The following is a 26,262-nucleotide window of genomic DNA, read 5'->3' as shown; positions in this document are numbered from 1 at the left end:
GTTAATTTTCATGGTCCTGGTTTTGTTTAAAGTTAATTGAAAGGCTATTTTGTACTGCATAGTCCTGCAATCCGTTAAGGAGATGTTGCAAGCTGACTACCGTATGGCTGAGCAGGACTATGTCGTCTGCGTATAATAAGTTGGAAAGGGTAGTGCCCCCCAGTCTGGGCACGTGGGAGTTACAGGTGTTAAGTGTCTGTGGTAAGTCTGCCATGAATAAATTAAATAAGTTGGGAGCCAACACGCAGCCCTGTTTGAGTCTTTTGTTGTTTTTACTTTTCTTGAGAGATGAGACCTTAATCCTAAATTCACCTGTACCTAGGTGTCGGTATGTAAAAGCATTAACATTGATTAAAGAGCATTTGGAATGCCCCATCTGGCTAGCTTAGTCCACAGTTTAGACCTCTCCACATTATCAAATGTGGCGCTATAGTTAAGAAAACAGACGTGCAGCTGTGTTTTCTTCGTATTTGTTGTGTCTATCATCAGCAAGATTGCCAAGATGTCGGATATCGTACCAGAATTTTTATGGAAACCTGTCAGATTTAGTGGGAATATGTCATTGTCTTCTGCCCAAGTTTTAAGTTAATCTAGCAGTGTACCAGCAAAATATTTGGCCTCTTTAACGATAAATGGCTGGCAAAGCCTTACTGCGACTTTTATGGATCGGAATAATCGTGGAACCTTTCCAGTAGTCTGGAATAATACCCAGTAATCTTTCTTCCAGAAATAATGGATGGAGTATTTTTGCCCATTCTTCCGGCCTTTTTTTGAACACTGCGGGTGGGATTCCATTCGGGCCGGGCGCTCCTTCCTTTCTTTCCTTCCTGATCTATTTCCTGATTGTTAGATGCTCAGTGGCGAGTGGCCCTTCCTTCTGATGATGGGTTAAACAGCATGACAGTCAGGGAGGTTATTAGTGCCTCTTTCCTTTCTTCCAGTGTTAGTATAGTGTTCATCCAAATCAGCTCTTCTTTGCTCTAGTTTCTGCAGACTGTTAGTTTGACTATTAAAATGGGAATTTAAGTAGCTTGCCCAGGTTTCCTCCAAAATGTGGGAAGAAAGTCCCCCATGTTGCGGGTGGATGATTGTATTTACTGATTTCCAGAAGCAATTGCTGGCGTTATGCTTTATATTATGCAAAAGTTTTGCCCAGAAGTCCTGTTCATAGTTATTGTTAATATTCCATTTCAGCCTCTTTAATTTAGTTCTTTGTTGCCGCAGGGATGAAAGGAGCAATGTATTCCCTGGATCATGTCGCAGAGATCTTATAGAGCCATTTAATATTCTCTTAAGGGTTTTTATTTGCACTCTTTGGAACTTAGTTAGCTTTTTCGCTTGTGCAGGAACCGGAAAGCTCCTCATTTTTATTTCCGTGGCCTGTAGATTGCTAAGGTTAATGGTGAAACATTCCCAGGTTTGTATAAGATCTTTTTCAAACGGTTGCGAGGGTAAAAGATTAATTGCTGTATCTGTTAAGGACTCTATGCTCTCTGCCGTATACTTGATCCTCTTGTAATTTGTTGTGTAGCTTGAGCCTAAATGTGGGGCAGGCTGAATGCCAGACGGAGCGGTTGCCGCTAAAGTAATCTCTTGTGGACGGTGATCACTGTCCCCCTTGTCACCTAGCTCCCTCTGAAGCATGTTGCGTATGTGAACAGTGAAAGACTAACAAACGTATAATCCAGAAACGAGCTTGTTAGTGCAGTGAAATAGCTTGCCACTGGAGGAGTGTCATTGGCTAATCTTCCATTAACGGCCCTGAGATTAAGGTGTTCAAATTCTTCCAAAAGGTATCTGTTTTCCCGGTTAGGCCGCCAATGCGTAAACCCCTTGTGTTGGTATGTTATAGTTTGAGGACAGGAAGCAAACTTCATTTTCTTTTGATGATCCCATTAAGTATTTATTCAAGTCCCCTGATAATATAAGGTTCGGAATTTTAATGCGGCCTAAGTAGGTGGTTATTCAATCAATTAACTTCGCAGAGTCACTTACTAATCGTTTTGGATGAATATATATACGTTGAACAGTGTTACTTCATTTTGTACCCCTGCCAGGGAAAAAGTGAGTTTGACCGCTAGAGCTACCTCTGTTTCCGGGCTGGCTTCCACAGCTGTTGCTATGGAAGTTGTTGAGATGTAGGTTGCCAGCCCCCCTGAGGAATTACCTGTTTTACTACCTCTAACGGCTGGGCGATCAAAGCAAAGAAATCCGTGTATGTATAGTGGTTCCATAAGCCATGTTTCCTGTGGCATGATAATATCAAACTTGTTAAGATATTGCAGGAATTCTGGGTCAGAAATTTTTTAAGCTAGGCCATTAACGTTCCATGAGTAGAGACAGATCACAGGTTCTATTTGTCTATTATTGCCAGGATTTGAGTGGGTATGATGTCATTGCATTGCTGAGGCAAGGTTTATAGTTCTTATAATTGGGTCAGCATACCCAAAACTCTGTCCGTGTGACGTTTCAACCCTAGGAGATACGTGTTGTGCACTTTGATTAAAAGACCTTCGTGGCACAGAATAGTCCAGTGCCCCTCTTAAAACAGAGATCTGAAAGAAACAGGTTAGTATTAGATTCCTTACCTTAGAATATCCCCAGGCGTCAGACTGGATCCGGAAATTTTTGCGTAGCAGTACCCATGCGCGCTGGTAGGCGTCGTCCGCTGCTCCGCGTCCGTGGTCGGCGTCGTGGGCGCCGTGATGACGTTGTCGGAGTACTTAGATGCCTCCTCCGTGCGCTGACGTCAGTTCTTCTTTTTTCCGCGCCAGCAAGCGCAGAGCCGGAAAAAGTTGTACCCTAGTCAATTTTTGACTAACTTTTTACGATCCTTTTTGATTTACTTTCGAAGTCTCTCGACTCCGACGGTGCCGGTAGGGATGCCCGGGTTCAAGCCCTGCGCCGACTGCAACCGACTGATGTCGGTTACCGACCCCCATCGCCGGTGCCTGCACTGTCTAGGTCCAGACTACGACGACAAGTCCTGCTCCGACTGCTGGGCCCTGACGTCTAAAGCTAGACGGGAGCGGTCCCGTAAGCGACTCGAGCTTCGGCAGTCCGCCCCGCGCCGCTCGAGGTCCCGGTCCGAAATGAGGTCGAGGGACCGGTCGCAGGGCCGGAGTCCCCACAGTTCCGGGAGTCGTCATCAGTCTTCGAGCTCGAAGTCCTCAGGTAAGAAGCACAAGAAGTCGAAGAGGCACCATCGCTCTTCTGACTACCCCCGACGCTCGCGTGATGCGGCCGGGGGTTCGGGGGACACCGCCCACACGGCTCCGCCGGAGCCATAGGTGTCGCGGCCTGCTCCATACCCGCCGGTCCCTGGGCAGAACACGACGCCGGGGGAGATTGATGACCTCCTCATGGCCATGAGGTCGCTCGCTCCTCCGTCGGGTTCCGCGGCGCCTTCGGGTCAAGTGGTCCCGACTGGGTCTCCACACCGGCCAGGTGCTTTGGCACCGGCGCCGTCGGGTGCTTCGTCCCCGGCGCCGTCGGTGACTTGGGTCCCGACGCCGCAGGGCCCCACTGGATCGGCTCCGGATCCGGGTCGCCGCCGGTCGACCTCGCGACCTCGCCGGCTCTGGCCCCAAGGGTGTCGCCCCCGGCGCCGTCCCAGGACAACGCCATCCCTGGTCCTGCCCTCGATTCGGGTCCGGCGTCGGAGCGGCACCGATCTCGACGCCGATGGGAGATTTTTACTTCTACGACCCGGCACCATCCTTTGAGCCTGAGTACCAGGCGATGGGTGACGAGGGGGATTGGGAGGGGTCTGAGGACCCTCTGGCACGGGAGTGTCAGTCTTCTGCGGACTGGACAGGAGAGCTTGGGGATGCCAGTGGTCTGGACACTTCGCCCAACACTGGTTTTGTCTCCCCTCCTAGCAAGGCTACGGAGGAGGGGGCTGCCTATAGCGTGGTGCTGACGAGGGCGGCCAAGGCCTTGGGCCTTGAGCTCCCCATCGCGGCCGTGAGGACAAACCTCCTCACTGAGGTCCTCAAACCGCAGGCAAGCTCGGCCGAGCCTCTGCTGCCGTTTAATGAGGCATTATCAGACGTTCTTCTGGGCACTTGGTCCAAGCCCGCTACAGGTCAGCCTGTGGATAGGAACGTGGCCAGGCGCCACCGCCCGGCTCCGGGCGACCCTTGCTTTCTGTCTACCCACCCCACCCCCGAGAGCCTGGTCGTCCAGGCCTCTAATTCCCAGATCGCATTCCCGTCGGCTCCCCCCGACTGGGAGTCCAAGAGGTACGAGCAATGCGGAAAGAAAGTATTCTCCTCCCTGAGTTTAGGATTGCGGTCAGTCAACACCGCATGCCTCTTGGGCCACTACACCCACTCTCTGTGGGATACGGTCGCGGACGTGCTACCAGAATGCCCGGTGGCTGTCCGGGCTAAACTCGGCCAAGCCCTTGTGGAGGGTCGAGATGCGTTGCTTTATTCCATCCGGTGTGGGCTGGACACTACTGACTCACTAGGCAGAGCGATGGCAACGACGGTGGCGATTCGTCGCCACGCCTGGTTGAGGTCTGCCAATTTCTCGGCTGATGTCCAAAACACACTTATGGACATGCCGTTCGATGGCGGTCGCCTCTTCGGCGACAAAGCAGACCATGCGCTCGAGCGCTTTAAGGACTCCAGGGCTACGGCCAACTCCTTGGGCCTCTCGCCCCCGCGCCAGCAAACGGCTGCTTTTCGCCCCTTTCGTGGCCAAGGAAGGGGCGCACCCACACATTCTGCCAGCCACGGGCCGCAAACTACCATTCAGTGCGGTGGCGGACGTGGAAACCGCCGTTGTGGCGGTCGGGGACAATAGCGAGGCCAGTCCACACCAGCCCCTGCAGCATCCGCCTCAAAACCTTCCTAGTCCGAGTTTTCAGGCCCATGTGACGCTGGTGGGGGGCAGGGTTCACCATCACCACCTCCACTGGCGCACTGTCACATCGGACAGGTGGGTGCGCAAATCGTCCGAAGGGGCTACTCCCTCCCCTTCGAGGCGACCCCTCCAGCCATGCCACCGCAGTACCACCGCGTGTCGGGGGATCACTTGCAACTTCTGCAAGAGGAAGTTACGGCCCTCTCGGCCAAGGGGGCCAATAAGCGCGTTCCTGGGCCAGAAGTAGGGTGTGGTTATTACTCCCTCTACTTTCTGGTACCCAAGAAGGGCAAAGGGGGCCTACGCCCTATCTTGGATCTTAGGAACGTCAACGGCTTTCTCCGGAAGGAGAAGTTCAAGATGCTGACACTGGCTCAGGTCTTAGCTGCCCTGGACACAGGAGACTGGATGGTAGCGTTGGACTTGCAGGACGCTCATTTTCATATCCCCGTTCTGCCGGCCCACCAGTGCTACCTGCGGTTCATGGTAGGCCACAAGCACTTTCAGTCTACTGTGCTCCCCTTCGGCCTTACCAGCGCCCCACGGGTGTTCACGAAAGTGATGGCGGTGCTCGCAGCTCATCAGCGCAGGTTAGGGGTTTCAGTCTTCCTCTACCTCAACGACTGGTTGTTGAAGGCGGGCTCGCCCCAGACAGTCGTCAGCCACCTCCAGACTACGGCTGACCTCCTGCACATGCTGGGGTTCTCCATCAATGTGCCGAAGTCACACCTGTGCCCCTCTCAGAAGCTCCTCTTCATCGGAGCGGTTCTGGACTCGGTGCAGTTTCGGGTTTATCCTCCCGAGCAGCAGGTTTGGGATATTAGGCTCCAATTCCGATCTTTCAGCCTTTATCCCAAGTCTCGGTCAGGTTGACGCTGCGGCTTCTGGGGCTGATGGCCTCCTGCATCCTTCTGGTGCATCACGCCCAGTGGCGGATGCGGGCTCTGCAGTGGGACCTGAAGTTTCAGTGGGCCCAGCATCAGTGCAACCTGTCCGACCACGTCCTGATCTCGGAGGGCACTGCGAGACAGTTGCAGTGGTGGCTCACGGACCGCGATTGGGTCAGCGGCCGATCCCTCTCCCTACCCCAACTGGAGCACGTAGCTGTGACGGACGCGTCCCTCCAGGGCTGGGGGGGGCCACGTGAGAGAGGCGGAGATCAGACGCCTCTGGTCTCCGGCGGAGTCCCGGCTCCACATCAACCTTCTGGAGCTGCGGGCGATCCAGCTTGCACTAAAGGCATTCCACCCCTCTGTCCGGGGGAGTGTAGTGCAGGTGTTCACGGACAACACCACCGCCATGTGGTACTGCAACAAGCAGGGCGTGGTGGGGTCGTGGACCCTATGCCAGGAGGCTCTGCGCCTCTGACAGTGGCTGGAACATCAGGGCGTGACCCTGGTGGTTCAACACCTAGCAGGTTCTCTGAACGCCAGGGCGGATGAACTCAGCCGTCGGTGCATGATGGATCACGAATGGCGTTTGAACTCGGACGTGGCGCAAGCCCTCTTTCAGCAGTGGGGAGAGCCTTGGTTATATCTATTCGCCACAGAAGAGAACACGCAATGTCATCAGTTCTGCGCGTTGGAATTTCCAAGGCGGTACTCGCTCGGAGACGCTTTTCGCCGCGAGTGGAGCTGCGGTCTGTTGTACGCCTTTCCGCCTATACCACTTCTACCCAGAGTGCTGAAGAAGATCAAGCGCGACCGGGCCCAAGTCATCCTTGTGGCTCCGGACTGGGCACGAAGATACTGGTATCCCGAGCTACTCAGCATGTCAGTCGATCCCCAGATTCGTCTGCCTCTTCAGGAGGACCTTCTGTCGCAGCAGCAGGGGACGGTCCTCCACCCGAACCTGTCCAGTCTCCACCTCCATGCTTGGAGATTGAGCGGCGACAGTTGAGGCCATTTGACTTGCCTCTTGAAGTCTGTGACGTAATTCTGGCAGCCAGGCATCCCTCCACAAAATCGGTATACGCCTGCAGGTGGAACAAATTTGTGGCATGGTGCACAGCAAAGGCTGTGGATCCCCTTTCTGCCCCTCTTTCAGAGGTTCGCCTCTTCCTTCTTTCTCTTGCCCAGCAGGGCTCTGCTCTGGGCACTATCAAGGGCTACCTTTCTGCCATTTCCACCTTCTTGAGGCTACCTGATCAGCCTTCTTTGTTCAAGTCCCCAATTGTTAACAGATTTTTGAAGGGCATCACTCATATGTTTCCCCATGTTCCTTTCGTGATGCCCCAGTGGGACTTGAATCTGGTTTTGACTTACCTGATGTGCGCTCCCTTTGAGCCACTTCATAACTGTCCTCTTCGCCTTCTTACTCTGAAGACTGCTTTCCTGGTTGTCATCACCTCTGCCAGGAGAGTGAGTGAGCTCCAGGCCCTTTCCTCTAAACCTCCTTTCCTTTCTGTCCATCTGGACAAGGTTGTGTTGCGGACAAGACCCTCTTTCCTGCCAAGGTAGTCACAGCCTTCCACATTGGGCAGTCCATCACCTTGGCCACCTTCTTTCCGCCTCCGCATCCCTCTAAAGAGGAAGAGCGGCTCCATCATCTGGACCCAAAATGTGCGCTGTCATTCTATCTAGACCGCACACGCCAGTTCCGGGTGGATGACCAACTCTTTGTTGGTCACGTGGGCGCTAAGAAGGGGCGGGCGGTGCACAAACGGACCATCTCTCGGTGGGTCGTGTTGTGCATCAAGGCATGCTACTCTTTGGTTAAAAAGGAGCCTCCTGTTGGGCTGAGGGCCCATTCCACTCGGGCCACGGTGGCTACTACTGCCCTGGACCGGGGAGTCCCCTTGCAGGACATTTGTCAGGCAGCTACGTGGGTCTCGCTGCACACGTTTGCAAGACACTACTGCCTGGACAGCCAAGTCCGGAGGGATGGCTTCTTTGGCCGTTCCGTCCTCCAGGACTTCTGGTGTGATCATTGGTTCGCAGACCCACCACCGGGGTTGGTATTGCTGGGGTATCTATTCTAAGGTAAGGAATCTAATACTAACCTGTTTCTTTCAGATGCACAAGTTACTTACCTTCGGTAACGATATATCTGTAAGAAACAGTAGTTAGCATTAGATTCCTTACCGCCCCACCCATCCTCCCCGTTCTGCGAACCGATATCTAGGGTTAAGGTCATCCCCTTTCAGGGCCCTAGTATCATGGCACCAGTGTTGGTTTTTATCATGGCGCTGCGTTTCTGGCGCGGAAAAGCTGTGTATAAGAACTGACGTCAGCGCGCGGAGGCGGCGTCTAAGTACTCTGATGACGTCATCACGGCACCCACGACGCCGACAGCGGACGACGCCTACCGACGCGCATGGGTACTGCTATGCAAAACTTTTCGGATCCAGTCTGACACCTGGGGATATTCTAAGGTAAGGAATCTAATACTAACTACTGTTTCTTACAGATATATCGTTACCGAAGATAAGTAACTTGTGCGTTGGGGGACTTGAGCATTCCTTGCCACCTAGCCTTGGGATCGTGATTGAAAGCAGCGCTAGGGTAAGCTGGAGAATGATAGGGGGTGACTTGGATGCCCCAGTCTTTAAAGATGAAGTACTGATTTAATTCTCTCTGAGCAATTGCGGCTGTTTTCCACGATGCCCTTGTTACTTTTGGCATTGCTGGGTTTTCTGGTGTAAGAAACTCTATTGCGAGTAGGTCAGCTGTGTTCAGATCCACTAGGATGGGGATGGCCCCTAGTAATTTCAGAACGTTGTCCCTGTTTAACATATCATGACGCCCTTTTGAAGTGTACTCTCGTTTGAACAGTGTATAGCTCAAGGCGGATGGCGAGTAATTTGGGGAATAAGAAATCATTTCGAGTGGCCCTGTCCATTTCGCAGCAGGGTTTTGTTGTGTTAGTTGGAGAGCCTCATTCGGGTCTTATAGCGCATCTGCTCGGCTAGAGTTTAAATCTGTTTACATGTTTATTATTAGGATTGAAGTTCTGTATTGTCTCTATTGTTGCCAAGGGTGAGAAGCCTGAGGAGGTTGGTCCGGGGCTATCCACACTTGCTTCCCTTCCATTGGGATTGCCGCAATCTGGGTTGTACAATTCATTTGCGTTGTTGTCTTGTCATTGCCAGCAAGAGGGACAGTGGTGACTTGCCCGGTTACATGCGGGCTGGGCTCCCGAATACTTTCCTTTGCTAGGACCGTCATTTTTTTTAAAGTCATCAAGCCCTGCAGGCCAGTTTGAGTTGGGTATTGAGGTTTGAAGCAGAAGTACGGGATCTGGACTAGTGGCGACTTTGCCACTTCCTGACCCAGCAGCCAACTTAACTTGCTTCAAGATCCAGTCCCCAGTGCCTGCTGAAGGCCCTCCAATGTTATAGGAGCAGGAGGATGCTACTATGTCTTGGCGATTGTTATTTTGAGTCAGATCATTATCTTGCTTGTCCCCCTCTTTTGGTGCGGCGATTGATTTAGGGCATTGTTTACTGAAAATTGAATAGGTAGCTGCTTGATTGAGAAGGAGTAGTTTTTGGTATCGACCTTTTCTTTTCAGCTGATGGCGTTGTTTAACGTTTGTTTTTGTCGCAGCTGGTGAGGCTGAAGCTGTCTTTGAAGGATCGCCACTACTGCTGAAGACACCCACTCTTTGCTGTGTGCCCGTTTTAGTGCCTTTGCAGATCTGCTTTGTCGGGATGGCAAGATATTCTCATGAGCTGCTGTCAACTGGCGGAGCCGTCAGTGGTGAGACTAGCGCTGGCGGCGCAGGTTGATTTATTCTTCAGCTCGTTGAGCATGGTGGAGAGCACAGTCGGAAGAGTTGACAGCTTAGCCACAATCTGGCTACACCCGCAATGAAGGTATGTCTCAGTTTGTGCCCTTCTTATTAGGCCATTGAGATCCCCAGTTTTTCATCAATCCCTGCTGTAAACACTGCCAGAGTTGTTAATAAAGAGAGCTGAATATCCATCTTGTCCGGTTGATATTGTAGCGCCTCCACCGACAGTTGCATAGTTTTTAGGAGAGAGGCCCAAGCATTGCCATCATGCACATTTAGGTCCCCCAGCCCCTTTGGCCCTGCTTTCTCCTTTCCCCACGAGAGCTGTTTGTCAGCTAAAGGTGGCTACAACAGCTTCATCTTCTCTGTGAAAGTTCCCGTGTGGCGGTCTGGGGAATATGCTGCTAGCATATCCTCCCATTCTTGAGTTCCTAGATAGGATAAGGCAGCCCTTCCTTCATCCTGCTCTGAAACATTTAGATTGGCTGTTAGGAGCGTCATAACTGATCTGGCTTGACTGATGGGGCTGAGATCGCGCGTAGCTGTATTAATAGTATCACCACCAGGTGAATTTAGATCCTGGGGTCCGACAGCGAATTCTTCAGCTGTCTGTAAGGAGTGATGTTTGGCCAGCTTATCTTCTAGCCAAGACTGGTTACTACAGTTAGTCTGGTTTTCTTTTTTGTTGGCCAATAAGTGGCCTACTCCTGTTAAGGTTGTCAGTGCTTGCGCAGTCTGAAGCGCTCCTGTTCTTATGATTGGGGTTGATGCAGTTATTGAGTCCGCTGGGGTAATTGGAACCTGAACTTCCACTTGCTGAAATTTATGGAGTCCTAGAGAGCCTGTTAATAAATCCGTTTGTGTAACAGTGAATCTGAGTTCCTCCAGGGCAAAGCGAGTCGCCCGTGATCAACTTATGCTGCACCTTGGGGCTAGTTGAAGGGCTAGTTGAAGGGGATGAAGCTGCTAAGTTATTCTGAATGTTACTCTGTATTGTATTGTTGTATGACACTTCTTTGGTGTGGTCCATTGTAGATGATGTAGTTATAGATGGAGATGTAGGTGTTGTAGGTATCTCAGTGGATTGGGCCGAAGCTTGAAAATGGACTTGTGCTGTGATTTGCTGTGTTAGCTGAGTTGGCTGCCCTTTTGATGATACCAATACTGGTAATTTGTCTGGTAAAAGAGGGATCCGAAGACCTTTCAGTGTGGCGTTACTTGAATAAAGAGCGGTACCGATGTCTTTTATGAAACTACATTTTGGGTTGAATTAGGGGGGCAAAGGGTTTTGGGGAGACTCCCTTCCCTCTGAACGACCCGCCGACAATTGGGTCAACTTCTGTCGAGATTAGAGAGATATAATCGCTAAACTGATCTGCTGAGGGGCCAACCTTGCCCTTTCTTCTACGCCCTGTAGTCTTAGGGTGCACGATCTCCCGTACTCGGCCCGACCTGATACCGTGCAGCGTCTACCTGGGCGAGCCGGGCAGGGTTAGACTGCTCAGTTCTCAATGCAAGTACTTTACTCTACTTTATCTGTTGGTAGCCCGCTTTCCCCCTGCGCTCCACTTTCACCAAGGGAGCAGCTCTTCAGGACTATTCAGGACTGTTTCAATCTGTTCCTGTCTCCAGTTAAGCGTGCCTTATTCCAGATCAGGCCAGAACATAGATCTGCTGCACCTTATCAAATCTTGGGCCACACTCACTCCGGCCGACCCACAGAGATGCTTGCACTCACCCAAATAGAGAGGCTCCAGCGATCTCAATGAGCCTTGTACCTCGGACACGTTCTGCACACGTTCTACCTCTGAACGAGACCCGCACACCCAAGCAGATCTGACGTACTGGGTCTGGTTACTGTCAAGAATAATTAATTACTGTCGCTGTTTCGGGGGGATTGGTATGCGACTCCTCACCTTATAGTTGTGGTTGTAGAGTAACTCCCCCTAAACCACGGCACCTCCCGCTCCGCTCTGTGGCTTGGCTGGCACGCTCCCTTCGCACGCCGTCCACCACTAATCACTGCTGCGGGCATGCTGCGGGCTGTGGTTACCGCTACGGGGGCGCGAGATACTTCTGGGAGGCTGGATACTCTAGCAGCCCCCACCAGCCCCCCGGAAGGTAGGTTTAGCCACCAAGGGTAACGACATTTTTTGAGCACAAGGAAGTTGTTCACAGGCGCGAAATCGTAGACGCCGTGCTCTTCCTCGCTCGTTGGTGCAGTGGATGGCTGCTGGCGGCAGATGCGAAAACATGGAGCGGATCCACCAGCGAAACAAGTCAGCGTCCCACCTTTATGTATTCTGTTACATATGATTCACTGTCATGCTGGATTGTTAAGTATGAAAATCAATAAAATATGTTTGAAATGTTTTTACTGTGTTTCATATAATTAAATTGTGTTATCATAACATTAGGGGGCCTTCCCCAACTTGTGTTTTTAGAATATCACTTTTTCAGCTCATCATCCTCCCCCCGGCCAGTGCGCCGCAGAGCTCAAATGTCACTTTCATTGTTTATTTAATAGTATGAAATTCAGTCAGTTTGGTGGTCTTGCTTGCTTTGTAACATTTTAAAAAATGTAATGTTTCCTGTTCCTGATGCTCCTTAAGCAGACGAATTTACAGTATGCAAATGAAGGACACTCCCTTGGTCGAACGGAGATGCTGTTTTGAATGCAGTATTGTTTTTTGTGCAGGGAATAGTGCAACATATTCATTAGAAGTAGGCTTAATGTCAGTATTACCATGTGATGTGTTTTCTATTTACCTATTGGTCGTGGTATGTCATTTTCTTTGTCACACCACAGTGACTGCACAGTTTTGCTGTCTGAAAATGCATAAAGGTTCATTATTTTGTGGACGAGCAGATTTCCTTTCCCTATTATCAGAGACCAGTCCCCATGTTGGTCTGTTTATCATTCTAATCTTAGAGTATGTTAAATGCACCTCCTCTCTTGACTTATTGAGCAGTCCTTATGACAAATTCTTCTTGATTTTTACTGCCTATGTGCTACCCTGTATTCGGCTCTGGCAATGATTAGATACATTGATAACATGTTACATTTAATTTCAGACTGAAGATCCCAGAGTGCAGAACTGCACAAGGAAAGGAGCCATCCTGCTTTAGAAAACTCCTAGCCTTCTGCTGTAAATATTAAAAATAAAGAAAATGTATGTTTAATAAACCTGTCTGAACTTACTATATTTTTGCATGTATAGCAATAATAATATAAATCAATAACTGCTGTCAGTTATATCCAAGATAGGGATATGTGACAATGTTCACTTCAGGAAGCAGGAATATCCAGAATATGCAGAACATTTCCCTGTGGACTGGGATTGAGCATCTAGCCCAGTAGTGTTAACTCTGTATTTTAATTAGTTTGGCCCACGGGTGCAATATGCAGCTGGGGATAGTCCCTGGTTACAGGATGTTTCTGCTCCTATGCTGCTATTTGCTTACAAAGGTTGCCCGCATTCACACCTGACTGCATTACAGATTTCTGTGAAGTAAACATGTTGATGATCAGTCTTTCATGGTCAGTGGTATCAAAACTTGTTAAAGATGTGCCTAGTGAACAATAATCAATTGGGAATGGTTTGTGGTGGTAATATGGCCAATATTGTGACTACCTACAAGTTAGATTTGCAACAAATGTAAAAATGAGTTAGCATGAGTTGTGATCAATAATTGCTGTCAGTTGTATCCATTCAGGGGAAAAGTGACAGTGTTCAGTTCAACAAGGAAGAATATGAAGATTATGCAGAACATTTACCTGTGAACTAGGGTTGAGCATCCAGCCCAGTGGTGTTCACTCATCATTTGAATGAGTTTAGCCCATGGGTGCAACAGGCAACTGTGGATAGTACTGGTTACAGGATGTGTAGGAAAGTAGAATCTGCTTCTATGGTTACCCCCACTTTTTGCTTGATGTAATGCTGTTTCTGACTAGTCTGACTGAGATCCTGCTAATCACGACCCCAGTCTTGCTGCTTTCTCCCCTAACCTGTTATGATAAGTACTTAGGTACATCCCAGATTGGAGACTGGGGTACACTTATAAGGCCCTACTATATGGTGCTAAGGTATCCACGACATAGTTACCCCAGATGTCCCCCATAGGCTGAAGCATGTATTATGCCACATATGGGAAACCATTCAAATTATCACTACAGGCATGCCATTGCAGCCTGTGTAAGCTGATAATAGTACCACTTACAACATATATAGGTTTCCCTATATCTAGGGTCACTGTACTTAAAACCTATAAGTCACCCCTACAGCAGGCCTTTTCAGTCCTGAAGGCATGGTGCTCAGTTCTAAGTGTGAGGTTGTCCCTGCCTGAGCAGGACCCCCCTACAGCCATCAAAGTCCATTCTCCCAGGTTGTAAGTGAGACAGCCATATAACATAAAGAGGGCCACCACATCATTACGTGATGACCATCTCGAAACTGGCTGTAACGAACCCTGTAATGTTCGGTATCAAGCATGTTGGAATCCCCCCACATTGTAAAAGGTGTGGGAGGTACGCTTCCAAGCATTGTAAAGGCCCTCTGTTAGGCCCTCAGTTCTCCCGGTACTCGTCTTCTAGACCTGGACAGCAGAACATGGCTGCTGTCAACCAGACACAGGATTCTGCCCAACTGCTGCTGAGCCAAGCTTCAGGAGGGGAAGGCAGAACAATAGGCATCCTGTCTCAGGGAGGTGTGACCACCTTCCAGACTGGGTTGTGTATTGGGAAAGGGTCGCCACATAGTCTGTGTGCAGGGCACATTTGGTGCCCTTCATGCATAATCCAGTTCAAACCAGTTCAGGGAGCCATTGGCACCCGCTCTGGCACGAAACTTGACAACGAACAGGGGAGTATCCCTGGAGGGAAATGGACCACCTCATCAATTTCAGATTCACACCCTTCATTTGAATTACCCACCTGGGGGCCAGTGGTCTGTCTGAATCATGATACGAGTCCCAAAGACGTATGGTCTCAACTTCTTCAGTGCCCAGACCACAGCAAAAGTTTCCCATTTAATAGCACCCCACCTTTGTTCCCTGGAAAAAAACCTCCTAGAGATGAAGGCTACAGATTGGTTTAGGCCCTCTTCATTTATCTGTGATAAAACTGCCCCATGCCATTGGAGAAGTCAGGGGCCTTGACAGAGGAGCTGTGACCATGGCCTGCTTCAGGGAGTCAAATGCTTTTTGGCACTTATACTCAGTGTGCCCAGTTGTTCCTTTGAAGCTGGGGTTACTCCAAAGAAGGAACTTTGAAGCGCACATAGTCCCCTTCATTCTGCCCTGGCTATCAAAGTCAGGATCTCTTTTTTGTATTCCACAGAAGATACTTGCATCTGTGTGACTAAGAGCAGGGATGCATATGAGCAACAACTTGCAGGGGCATTCTGAGTCCAAGAACAACTGATAAGCCAATACATACAACACAGAATAAATGCAGTTACTTTTGCGATGGAATGATTCCTACAATGTTTGCAAATATATTATTGGCAAATCTTTAATGCACACAATCCCACTGATCAAAATGAGGCTGACACCAAAGATTGAATGATAGAGTGTAACTAAATATGAGAGGTGGAGCTTCCATAAAGATATATGACATGGCACTAGATTAGCATGTGTTGTAGGCTAAAAGAAGTCATCAGAGTTTCGTCTTGGTCAGTTTGGGCAGAAAGTAGCCAGTTCTATTACTATTAATGTATGCTCTCACTCTTTAACATTTTTAATTTTAGCATGATTTCTACTTAATGTATGCCATGAACATATCCTTTAGATACAAAGGCCCACATGCATCAAGCATTTTTGTAGTCGCAAACGGTGCGATTCCTTAAAATCGGCCGTTTGCGAATGCAAAAGTGCTGTTTGGGATGCATCATGCCATTTTAGAAGTCGCATCTTTTTTACGATTTCTAAAATTGCGTTAGCATATAAGAAATCGCAATTGTGCGATTTCTTAAATGCTATGCATCATTACAGATAAATGTGCGATTTTTAAAATTGGAAGTGCAAATTACCACGAAGTTCAACTTCGTGGTAATTTGCGAAATTGTTTAAAAATGCACAAAAATGCATTTTTTAAACTGTTAAGCTACAGACACACATGTCCTTAGGACATGTGTGTCTGTAACTTATGCTGAAAAGTACATTTCATGGGTGCAGGGGGGGGTCATTTTGACCCCCCTCTCCACCCTTGAAATGCATTGATGAATTGCAATTGCACATTGTGAATTCGCAATTCCCATTCATTCCTATGGGCATTTTGGCCCATAGGAATGAATGGGAATTGTGAATTCGCAATTGAAAATGTGCAATTTTTTTGCAAATCGGTAAAAATAGCGATTTTTACCGAATTGCAAAAAAAAAGCAAAAATATTCATGCATAGGCTTTTGCGAGTTCTAAATTGCGAATCGTTATTTTTCGCAATTTAGAACTCGCAAAAGCCGATATTGATGCATGTGGGCCTTAATGTTGAAACGTTTAGTTGTACTTACATTCACTTGTGATTCATATTTTCCTGATGACATAGAATATGTCATTGCCCTCAGCATTTTTCATCTCTTTGTATCTGCTTTGAAGAAGTAGCCTTTGGCTGTGGAACAGATGTGGGATGTTTGCAACACATGGCATGGTGTAAGCTGGATACGGGCCTGCTCCTAGAAAATGTAAGGATATCCTTCTTTTGGCAAATTAAAAAAAAAATTGTACATGCATAGTAGTATCTGCAGAACATACCTACTTTGTAGATCTGGCTTTTGACAGCACCACTGCCACATAGACTTATTGTTTACAATGTACTTTAAGTGGACTTTGAGTCTGCCTCTTTTACTGACTGGCTTTCCTCAACCACTTGCTTTTAACTATTTACAATCAAAAAAATTTGGCACCCAGGCCAGAGGTCAGGTGCACAGCTAATGTTAGAGAACAATGTCAAAGAGATTCAATTATATAGTGAACTCTAAGGAAGAAAGGGACAGGTTACCAAACTGTCCCCAGAAACCCCAGAAATCCAGGGTTAATACAAAATTCGAAAAAGGTATCTTCCTGAGCTCCACAATTATATCTCACAAAGCAATAGTCTGCCAAAACGGTAAAAGGAACAGTTCTACTCAGGTGCAGAAGTAATGTCTTTCTTGCAACAACAAAAGTAAATCCGTTATAGGAAGTAATCCAAAAATCCTGTTTTCACAATATTCCAAAATCTTTAATGGTATAATCTTCAATCCAGTTCTTTAATTGCCATTCAGCCACAGCCAACACGTGTTTCGTCTGATGCTAATCCTCGCATCAACAGACTTCATCAGGGCTGCAACCCAAACAAATTTTCAATATTATATACATCCACCAGTATAAACACTGGCAATTAAACTACCCTTCACCGAAATCACCGTAAGGGTATGTGTTGTTTATTGAAGTCAGATAAAGAGGCTGCCAAAATGCCAAAATGAATCAATATGTCACCCAAGTGAAAAATAAATGACAAAGAATAAGCCCAAACGTACCATAAAAGACACCTGATAAAAACAGAGTTTTACCTTAAACAGAATCTAGTCCTGCCATAGTCACTAAGTCATAGTATTCCAATTTTGCGACAAGTAAGAAGTTACCTGAAATAGAGGTATACTATCCTAATCAATCTCACTTTTTATAGAAATGTAGAAGTTATCAAGCCATAATGCATCATATCAGTAACACTGTGCAAAACATCTCCTAAGTAATCAAATGTATATTATACATGTATCTCCTCACCTCACTTCTTGCAAATTTAATCCTCCCTGCATACAACGTCGAACAAATCTACCTCGTAGGTAATAAACCCCATTGGCAGGATACACGGGTACGTGTACCTATAAAGTAAAACGAAAATACCATTTAAAAAAAGATTTAACAAAAAGACCATCTCTAGTCTCATCGATATTAGTGCTCACCTGTCGTCACACCGCTAAACTTCCTCGTGTAATTCTGGCTTTCGCATTCGCGTTGTACAATGACGCCATATTTAAATGGTTGCTCGTAGACTACATACGCAAGCGCCATATTGTAATGGAGTAATATCATTAGATTGATGGATATTTACATCAATTGATCATATATATACACAAAAATAATTTAGCATAATGAATATACGGTTGTTGGTTAAACTAGCTTAATATTTTAGCCAGTTATCAATAAATATTATTTTGTTTTTTTGTTTTTTTAAATTCCAACATAATCGCCACCTTAGGTTCGTATTTAACCAGACGGCTATATTGTACAAAATTCGTTTGTACATACCTAATAATAAGTATCCTTCTTACAACTGCTATCTTAAGTCCGACGATGTACCGGTGGATGAGATAAGTCTTCTCTCTATTAATATTTTAGTGAATACACGACGAATTTATCCGTCAATTCACTATTCTAATTGATGTTTACCGCAAATCGTTTGTTGTGTAGTCATCTAAAACAAACTAATGTAATTTAAAAAAATAGAAACCAACAAATAATTTTGGAAACGGCAAAAATATTAACGATAGCTAATTCGAACCGGTGGTCTCAAAACTAACTGTCTTGCAACAAACCTCATGGCCAAGGAAGCCATCCTAAATCAAACACTGAATAGTATACCCATATTCAGATTCCTGCATCCTAGTCTCTATATTATCCAAAGAAGATGGCACCCTAGAGAGGAATAGTTTGAGGAAAAGAAGGAAAAGTAGAAAAGTCTTAAATAAGTGAGGAATTTACAACAGTTAAATCAATATTAACTCCGTAACTAACCATAGCATTTGTAATTTTGTTAATATACATCAATTGTGTTATAAAAACACCGTAATACATATTCAACTCTATACGTAAGTTGCATCCATTGATACGATGGTTTGACATCACAGTGACATCCATCTATATACATTATAAATATTAACAGATACCATACTTCATATACAAAACAATAACTGATTTACATCCAAAGGTCAAAACAAGAATACAACATATAATCACATCATATTTCCGTGGCACTACCCTTGTATATATGACTTGTCCTTGTATATATGACAAAGCATGTGTAGCTAAGTAATCAGTTCAATCACCTAAAAAATACTGTAACTCAGAATCCAAATTGAGACCAACTTCAACCGCCCTAAGTTTCATTATCCATCTAGCCTCAATACGTCTCAGTTTGAGTACTCTATTGCCGCCACGCATATCCATTGTAACATGTTCAATCCCATGATACATGAATTTATGATTGTCTCTTTCATGACAATTCTGTACAATATGAGCAGCAATTGGATACCTTGTATCCCCATTTTTTAATGCACGAAAATGTTCAATCATTCTGTCTTTCAGTCTTCTCACGGTACTCCCTACATAAATCTTATTACATGTACATACTATGGCATAAACTACAGAAGTAGTATCACATGTGATAAATGACATGATAGTATATTTGCCTGTGTTATTGTATTCAAAATGTTGAATCTTTTTGAATGCCCATCTGCATGAGCTACATTTACCACAGTAGTAGAAGCCTGTCCGTCTATCAGTTAGCCAGTTATCTCTACATATTGGTCTCGCATAACTGGGACTCACAATATTCGCCAACGTAATTCCTTTTCTAAATGTTAGCGATGGTCTCTCAGTAAGAAAAGAAGAAATATCTTTATCGTGTTTCAAAAGGTGCCAGTATTTGTCTATTATAGAATGTAGTTTATGGCTCCCCATACCAAAGTTCGTAACCAATCTGATCTTATGTGATTTACACTCTTGACTATGTACCAGTTTTGATTTCAATGTATCTGATCTTTTCATTTGCTTTGCTTTACACATAGCTTGTGTAACAACTTTCTTGTTGTAACCCCTGTTTGTAAATCTTTTCGTCATATCTAGCAGATTGTATTCAAAATCCGAATCTTGTGAGCAATTCTTACGGGCTCTGAGCATCTCCCCGTATGGGATTGCATTAATTTGACTTTTCGGGTGACAACTGTCAGCATGTAATAGTGCATTACAACTGGTTTCTTTACGATACATGCGACTACAAAGTCTGTCCCCATCCACAAACAACTCAATATCCAAAAAGGTAAGTTTACATTCACTATAACACGTAGTGAAAGACATATTGACATCATTAGTGTTTAAATAATCAAAGAAACTCTGTAGTTCCGTAATGGTGCCCCTCCAAATTAGAAGACAATCATCAATATATCGTCCCCAATAGCATATATGGTCAATCCATTGTGCGCCCCTGGGACCCCAGATCCACTCCGCCTCGAACCATCCCATAAAGAGATTGGCAAAAGACGGAGCAAATCTGGAGCCCATCGCAGTACCAAGCTTTTGTTTATACCATTTATTTTCAAATAGAAAGATGTTATTCTCTAAAACAATCTTAGTCATTTCCATTATCATTTGTGTATGGTCAAAGTATTCCGCAGATCTTTTGTTCAGAAAACTCTCCATAGCTTTCATCCCCAGTACATGATCAATATTCGAATATAGTGAGACTACATCTAATGTAGCGAGGATCATATCTGATTCCCAGGCTACATCACTCATCAAATTGAGGACATGTTTTGTGTCCTCAATATGTGAGGGGAGTTTCTCCACAAAGGGTCTGATAAACACATTGAAAATGCAGAAAGAAAAATTGCCAAACTGCTTACTGAGATACAAACTTGCGAAGATGAGATTAAAGAGTTAAATTTACCAGAAGCTACAATTAAGAATTATACTATATTGGATGAAATACTCACCAATTTACAGGCAGACATCAAACGTAGAAAAGCTAGAAAAATCAAGCGAGATGAGCATGACTATAAAACTGGTCGTATTTTTACATTTGCACGTAGATTTGATTATTTAGTAGATAAAGAGAGGGCCTCTAAAAAAACTGCTACTCCCTCCAGCTCTGAGGTCCCTTCCTCTTCTAGTAGTGTATCTACCAGTGAAAATGAGGATGAGCTAACTGCGGGTCATATTCTAGATAATACTTTTTTCCAAGAGGTACGTCGGTTCAGGATGGGGAATCGAGAACCAATAGGGAGAACAAGAGATACCGGCGGGGAAAAACAAGGAGAGGTACTAGAGGTAAAAGGAAGCGAGAAAATAAGAGTAGGGATGAGGACACGGTCTTGGAAGTAAGCCGTGCAGAAATGAATGAGATAGAGATTATCAACCTTTCTTCTTATGTATTGTCAGATAACATGACTTCACTATTAAAAAAAGGTTTGGGATTCTGTCCGACTACGAGTATTGATTGGTATACTGCTAAGATAGATGTTTATAAATTTGCAAGGTTGCTGAAACTTAAGAAATATTTCTCTAATCGAGACATTGAACGAAGGCATGTTTCCCCGGTTAGTACTTTACCGAGTAACATCACTATACAGGAGGTTTACGATACAAAACTCCTTCTCTCGATTACTGAAAATGAAGAAGATCCTATTACTATGAGTACTCTGTTACAAGATTTGGAAATTGAACAAAGTGCCTCTATAAGTAGTGGGCTCAAAACCAAATCAAGATGGATACCCCAATTATCGGCAGGGAATATAATAGATGCATTTTATAAAGCAGTTAACCTAGATATAGATCATTTAATTGCCAAAGAGAAAAAACGTTCTCTTTTTCCCTTACCAGGTAATCTTAGTAGAGAAGAAAGGTTGGCTTTAAAATCTATTTCATCTAACACAGAACTGATTATACGAAAGGCTGATCAAGGTGGCAACATTGTTATAATGAATCGAAATGACTACAATGATGAAATTTTGTCACAACTTAACAATGAGAAATATTATGTACATGAATCAGTCAGTCCCCTTTCACATGTTACAGAGATGATCAATATGAAACTTAAACATTGGTATGATGTAGGCACATTAGAACATGATGAGTATGTTTACTTACGAGTTGAGTTCCCAAGGGCCCCTTGCCTATACTGTCTACCAAAGATACATAAGAATCGAGAAAAACCACCAGGTAGGCCGATTATTTCTGGTATTGGTGGTCCAACAGAGAGACTTTCTCAATTTATTGATGTGTTTATCAGACCCTTTGTGGAGAAACTCCCCTCACATATTGAGGACACAAAACATGTCCTCAATTTGATGAGTGATGTAGCCTGGGAATCAGATATGATCCTCGCTACATTAGATGTAGTCTCACTATATTCGAATATTGATCATGTACTGGGGATGAAAGCTATGGAGAGTTTTCTGAACAAAAGATCTGCGGAATACTTTGACCATACACAAATGATAATGGAAATGACTAAGATTGTTTTAGAGAATAACATCTTTCTATTTGAAAATAAATGGTATAAACAAAAGCTTGGTACTGCGATGGGCTCAAGATTTGCTCCGTCTTTTGCCAATCTCTTTATGGGATGGTTCGAGGCGGAGTGGATCTGGGGTCCCAGGGGCGCACAATGGATTGACCATATATGCTATTGGGGACGATATATTGATGATTGTCTTCTAATTTGGAGGGGCACCATTACGGAACTACAGAGTTTCTTTGATTATTTAAACACTAATGATGTCAATATGTCTTTCACTACGTGTTATAGTGAATGTAAACTTACCTTTTTGGATATTGAGTTGTTTGTGGATGGGGACAGACTTTGTAGTCGCATGTATCGTAAAGAAACCAGTTGTAATGCACTATTACATGCTGACAGTTGTCACCCGAAAAGTCAAATTAATGCAATCCCATACGGGGAGATGCTCAGAGCCCGTAGGAATTGCTCACAAGATTCGGATTTTGAATACAATCTGCTAGATATGACGAAAAGATTTACAAACAGGAGTTACAACAAGAAAGTTGTTACACAAGCTATGTGTAAAGCAAAGCGAATGAAAAGATCAGATACATTGAAATCAAAACAGGTACATAGTCAAGAGTGTAAATCACATAAGATCAGATTGGTTACGAACTTTGGTATGGAGAGCGATAAACTATATTCTATAATAGACAAATACTGGCACCTTTTGAAACACGATAAAGATATTTCTTCTTTTCTTACTGAGAGACCATCGCTAACATTTAGAAAAGGAATTACGTTGGCGAATATTGTGAGTCCCAGTTATCCGAGACCAATATCTAGAGATAACTGGCTAACTGATAGACGGACAGGCTTCTACTACTGTGGTAAATGTAGCTCATGCAGATGGGCATTCAAAAAGATTCAACATTTTGAATACAATAACACAGGCAAATATACTATCAAGTCATTTATCACATGTGATACTACTTCTGTAGTTTATGCCATAGTATGTACATGTAATAAGATTTATGTAGGGAGTACCGTGAGAAGACTGAAAGACAGAATGATTGAACATTTTCGTGCATTAAAAAATGGGGATACAAGGTATCCAATTGCTGCTCATATTGTACAGAATTGTCATGAAGGAGACAATCATAAATTCATGTATCATGGGATCGAACATGTTACAATGGATATGCGTGGCGGCAATAGAGTACTCAAACTGAGACGTATTGAGGCTAGATGGATAATGAAACTTAGGGCGGTTGAAGATGGTCTCAATTTGGATTCTGAGTTACAGTATTTTTTAGGTGATTGAACTGATTACTTAGCTACACATGCTTTGTCATATATACAAGGACAAGTCATATATACAAGGGTAGTGCAACGGAAATATGATGTGATTATATGTTGTATTCTTGTTTTGACCTTTGGATGTAAATCAGTTATTGTTTTGTATATGAAGTATGGTATCTGTTAATATTTATAATGTATATAGATGGATGTCACTGTGATGTCAAACCATCGTATCAATGGATGCAACTTACGTATAGAGTTGAATATGTATTATGGTGTTTTTATAATACAATTGATGTATATTGACAAAATTACAAATGCTATGTTTAGTTACGGAGTTAATATTGATTTAACTGTTGTAAATTCCTCACTTATTTAAGACTTTTCTACTTTTCCTTCTTTTCCTCAAACTATTCCTCTCTAGGGTGCAATCTTCTTTGGATAATATAGAGACTAGGATGCAGGAATCTGAATATGGGTATGCTATGCAGTGTTTGATTTAGGATGGCTTCCTTGGCCATGAGGTTTGTTGCAAGACAGTTAGTTTTGAGACCACCGGTTCGAATTAGATATCGTTAATATTTTTGCCGTTTCCAAAATTATTTGTTGGTTTCTATTTTTTTAAATTACATTAGTTTATTTTAGATGACTACACAACAAACGATTTGCGGTAAACATCAATTAGAATAGTGAATTGACGGATAAATTCGTCGTGTATTCACTAAAATATTAATAGAGAGAAGACTTATCTCATCCACCGGTACATCGTCGGACTTAAGATAGCAGTTGTAAGAAGGATACTTATTATTAGGTATGTACAAACGAATTTTTTACAAAATAGCCGCCTGGTTAAATACGAACCTAAGGTGGCGATTATGTTGGAATTTAAAAAAACAAAATAATATTTATTGTTAAGTGGCTAAAATATTAAGCTAGTTTAACCAACAACCGTATATTTATTATGATAAATTATTTTTGTGTATATATATGATCAATTGATGTAAATATCCATCAATCTAATGATATTACTCCATTACAATATGGCGCTTGCGTATTTAGTATACGAGCAACCATTTAAATATGGCGTCAGTGTACAACGCGAACGCGAAATCCAGAATTACACGAGGAAGTTTAGCGGTGTGACGACAGGTGAGCGCTAATATCGATGAGACTAGAGATGGTCTGTTTTTTTAAATCTTTTTTTAAATGGTATTTTCGTTTTACTTTATAGGTACACGTACCCGTGTATCCTGCCAATGGGGTTTATTACCTACGAGGTAGATTTGTTCGACGTTGTATGCAGGGAGGATTAAACTTGCAAGAAGTGAGGTGAGGAGATACATGTATAATATACATTTGATTACTTAGGAAATGTTTTGCACAGTGTTACTGATATGATGCATTATGGCTTGATAACTTCTACATTTCTATAAAAAGTGAGATTGATTAGGATAGTATACCTCTATTTCAGGTAACTTCTTACTTGTCTCAAAATTGGAATACTATGACTTAGTGACTATGGCAGGACTAGATTCTGTTTAAGGTAAAACTCTGTTTTTATCAGGTGTCTTTTATGGTACGTTTGGGCTTATTCTTTGTCATTTATTTTTCACTTGGGTGACATATTGATTCATTTTGGCAGCCTCTTTATCTGACTTCAATAAACAACACATACCCTTACAGTGATTTCGGTGAAGGGTAGTTTAATTGCCAGTGTTTATACTGGTGGATGTATATAATATTGAAAATTTGTTTGGGTTGCAGCCCTGATGAAGTCTGTTGATGCGAGGATTAGCATCAGACGAAACACGTATTGGCTGTGGCTGAATGGCAATTAAAGAACTGGATTGAAGATTATACCATTAAAGATTTTGGAATATTGTGAAAACAGGATTTTTGGATTACTTCCTATAACGGATTTACTTTTGTTGTTGCAAGAAATACATTACTTCTGCACCTGAGTAGAACTGTTCCTTTTACCGTTTTGGCAGACTATTGCTTTGTGAGATATAATTGTGGAGCTCAGGAAGATACCTTTTTCGAATTTTGCTTTTAACTATTGACCTGAAACCAGGGCCGGACTGGACATATCAGGCACCGGGCATTTCCCCAGTGGGCCTGAAGGGTGGGGGCCGATTTTGGACCAGTGGTGGCTGTTTCTGCTACCCGGGGGAAGTTTTGCAACAGGGCTGCAAAATCGGCCCCTTGTAACAAAAGCAGAGCAGCAGATCTCCTGCTAGCCCCCCCACCCCCATCCCCCACCAAGGGCCGGTTAGACATAATTGCCAGGGCTGATTTGCGATCCCAGTCCGGCCCTGCTCGAAACTTTCTCATTCTTTTCTTGGCTCTGCACAGTGGAGTATTCATCCATCACCAAATACTGTTGGCCCATTCTGTGTACCCTTCTGCCTCTACTTGGGTGAACTTTAAACCTATAGCCCTCTCTGGCCTCTCCTGCTGATTTGAATATGCTTATGCTGCATACTCTAACACATTAAATCCAGAACTGTTGGCATCAATGATCATTTCTTTATTTTGCTCTACAAGTAAATTTCCTGCTGGAGAACTCCCTTCCATTACACCTGGGATCATTTTGGGGTTCTTCGCTTTCCCACTCTCAAAAGTGTTTTTTTCTAGGATAAGATGGTGGAAGGGTTCAGGGAAGAGTCTGAGACCGCTCACAAACTCTGGTTTGTGGGTGTTCCTAAACTTTCCAGGCAGACTTCCGTGCCCCTTTAATAAGAATTACTCACACTCTATATTATACCATTACAAGGTAATATTGTGCATGAGAGAAACTTCTCAATCGAGTCATTTGCACAAGTCTGTCCCACAGACAGATATGACTCTATGAACTGGACCTCATCTTCTTAGTTCCAAAACTATGATGTAGAGGGAAATATGAAAGAAAATGACTCAACTTTAAGCATGCTGTCAAAGGAGGGCTTACGAGCTACTGAACACCGAAATCTAGCTACGGGTTGCAGACTATCTAGCTAAAAAACAGTTATTCTTATGTTGAAATATATCTTCTGTACATTTTTCTAAAGACAATTACATTCAAATATACAAAATAGTTGACTGTTTTTATTCAGCTGGC

At 44.4% G+C, this 26,262-nt stretch overlaps 1 long non-coding RNA gene across 4 annotated transcripts in view; it reads left to right on the top strand.

The window, feature by feature from the left end:
- The window catches only part of LOC144784542 (uncharacterized), a 346,194-nt gene that overhangs the window by 297,215 nt on the left and 22,717 nt on the right, over positions 1-26,262 (top strand). For all 4 annotated transcript variants that reach the window (XR_013601674.1, XR_013601676.1, XR_013601675.1 and 1 more), the window contains one exon: positions 12,682-12,779. This is a non-coding gene — a long non-coding RNA (uncharacterized LOC144784542). The remainder of the gene's footprint in view (positions 1-12,681; positions 12,780-26,262) is intronic.

This window comes from Lissotriton helveticus, chromosome 10 (assembly GCF_964261635.1).
Source record: "Lissotriton helveticus chromosome 10, aLisHel1.1, whole genome shotgun sequence".
In the NCBI taxonomy this organism is placed as follows: domain Eukaryota; kingdom Metazoa; phylum Chordata; class Amphibia; order Caudata; family Salamandridae; genus Lissotriton; species Lissotriton helveticus.
The sequence above is the reverse complement of the archived record's forward strand: the minus strand, read 5'-3'. Positions and strand labels throughout refer to the sequence as shown.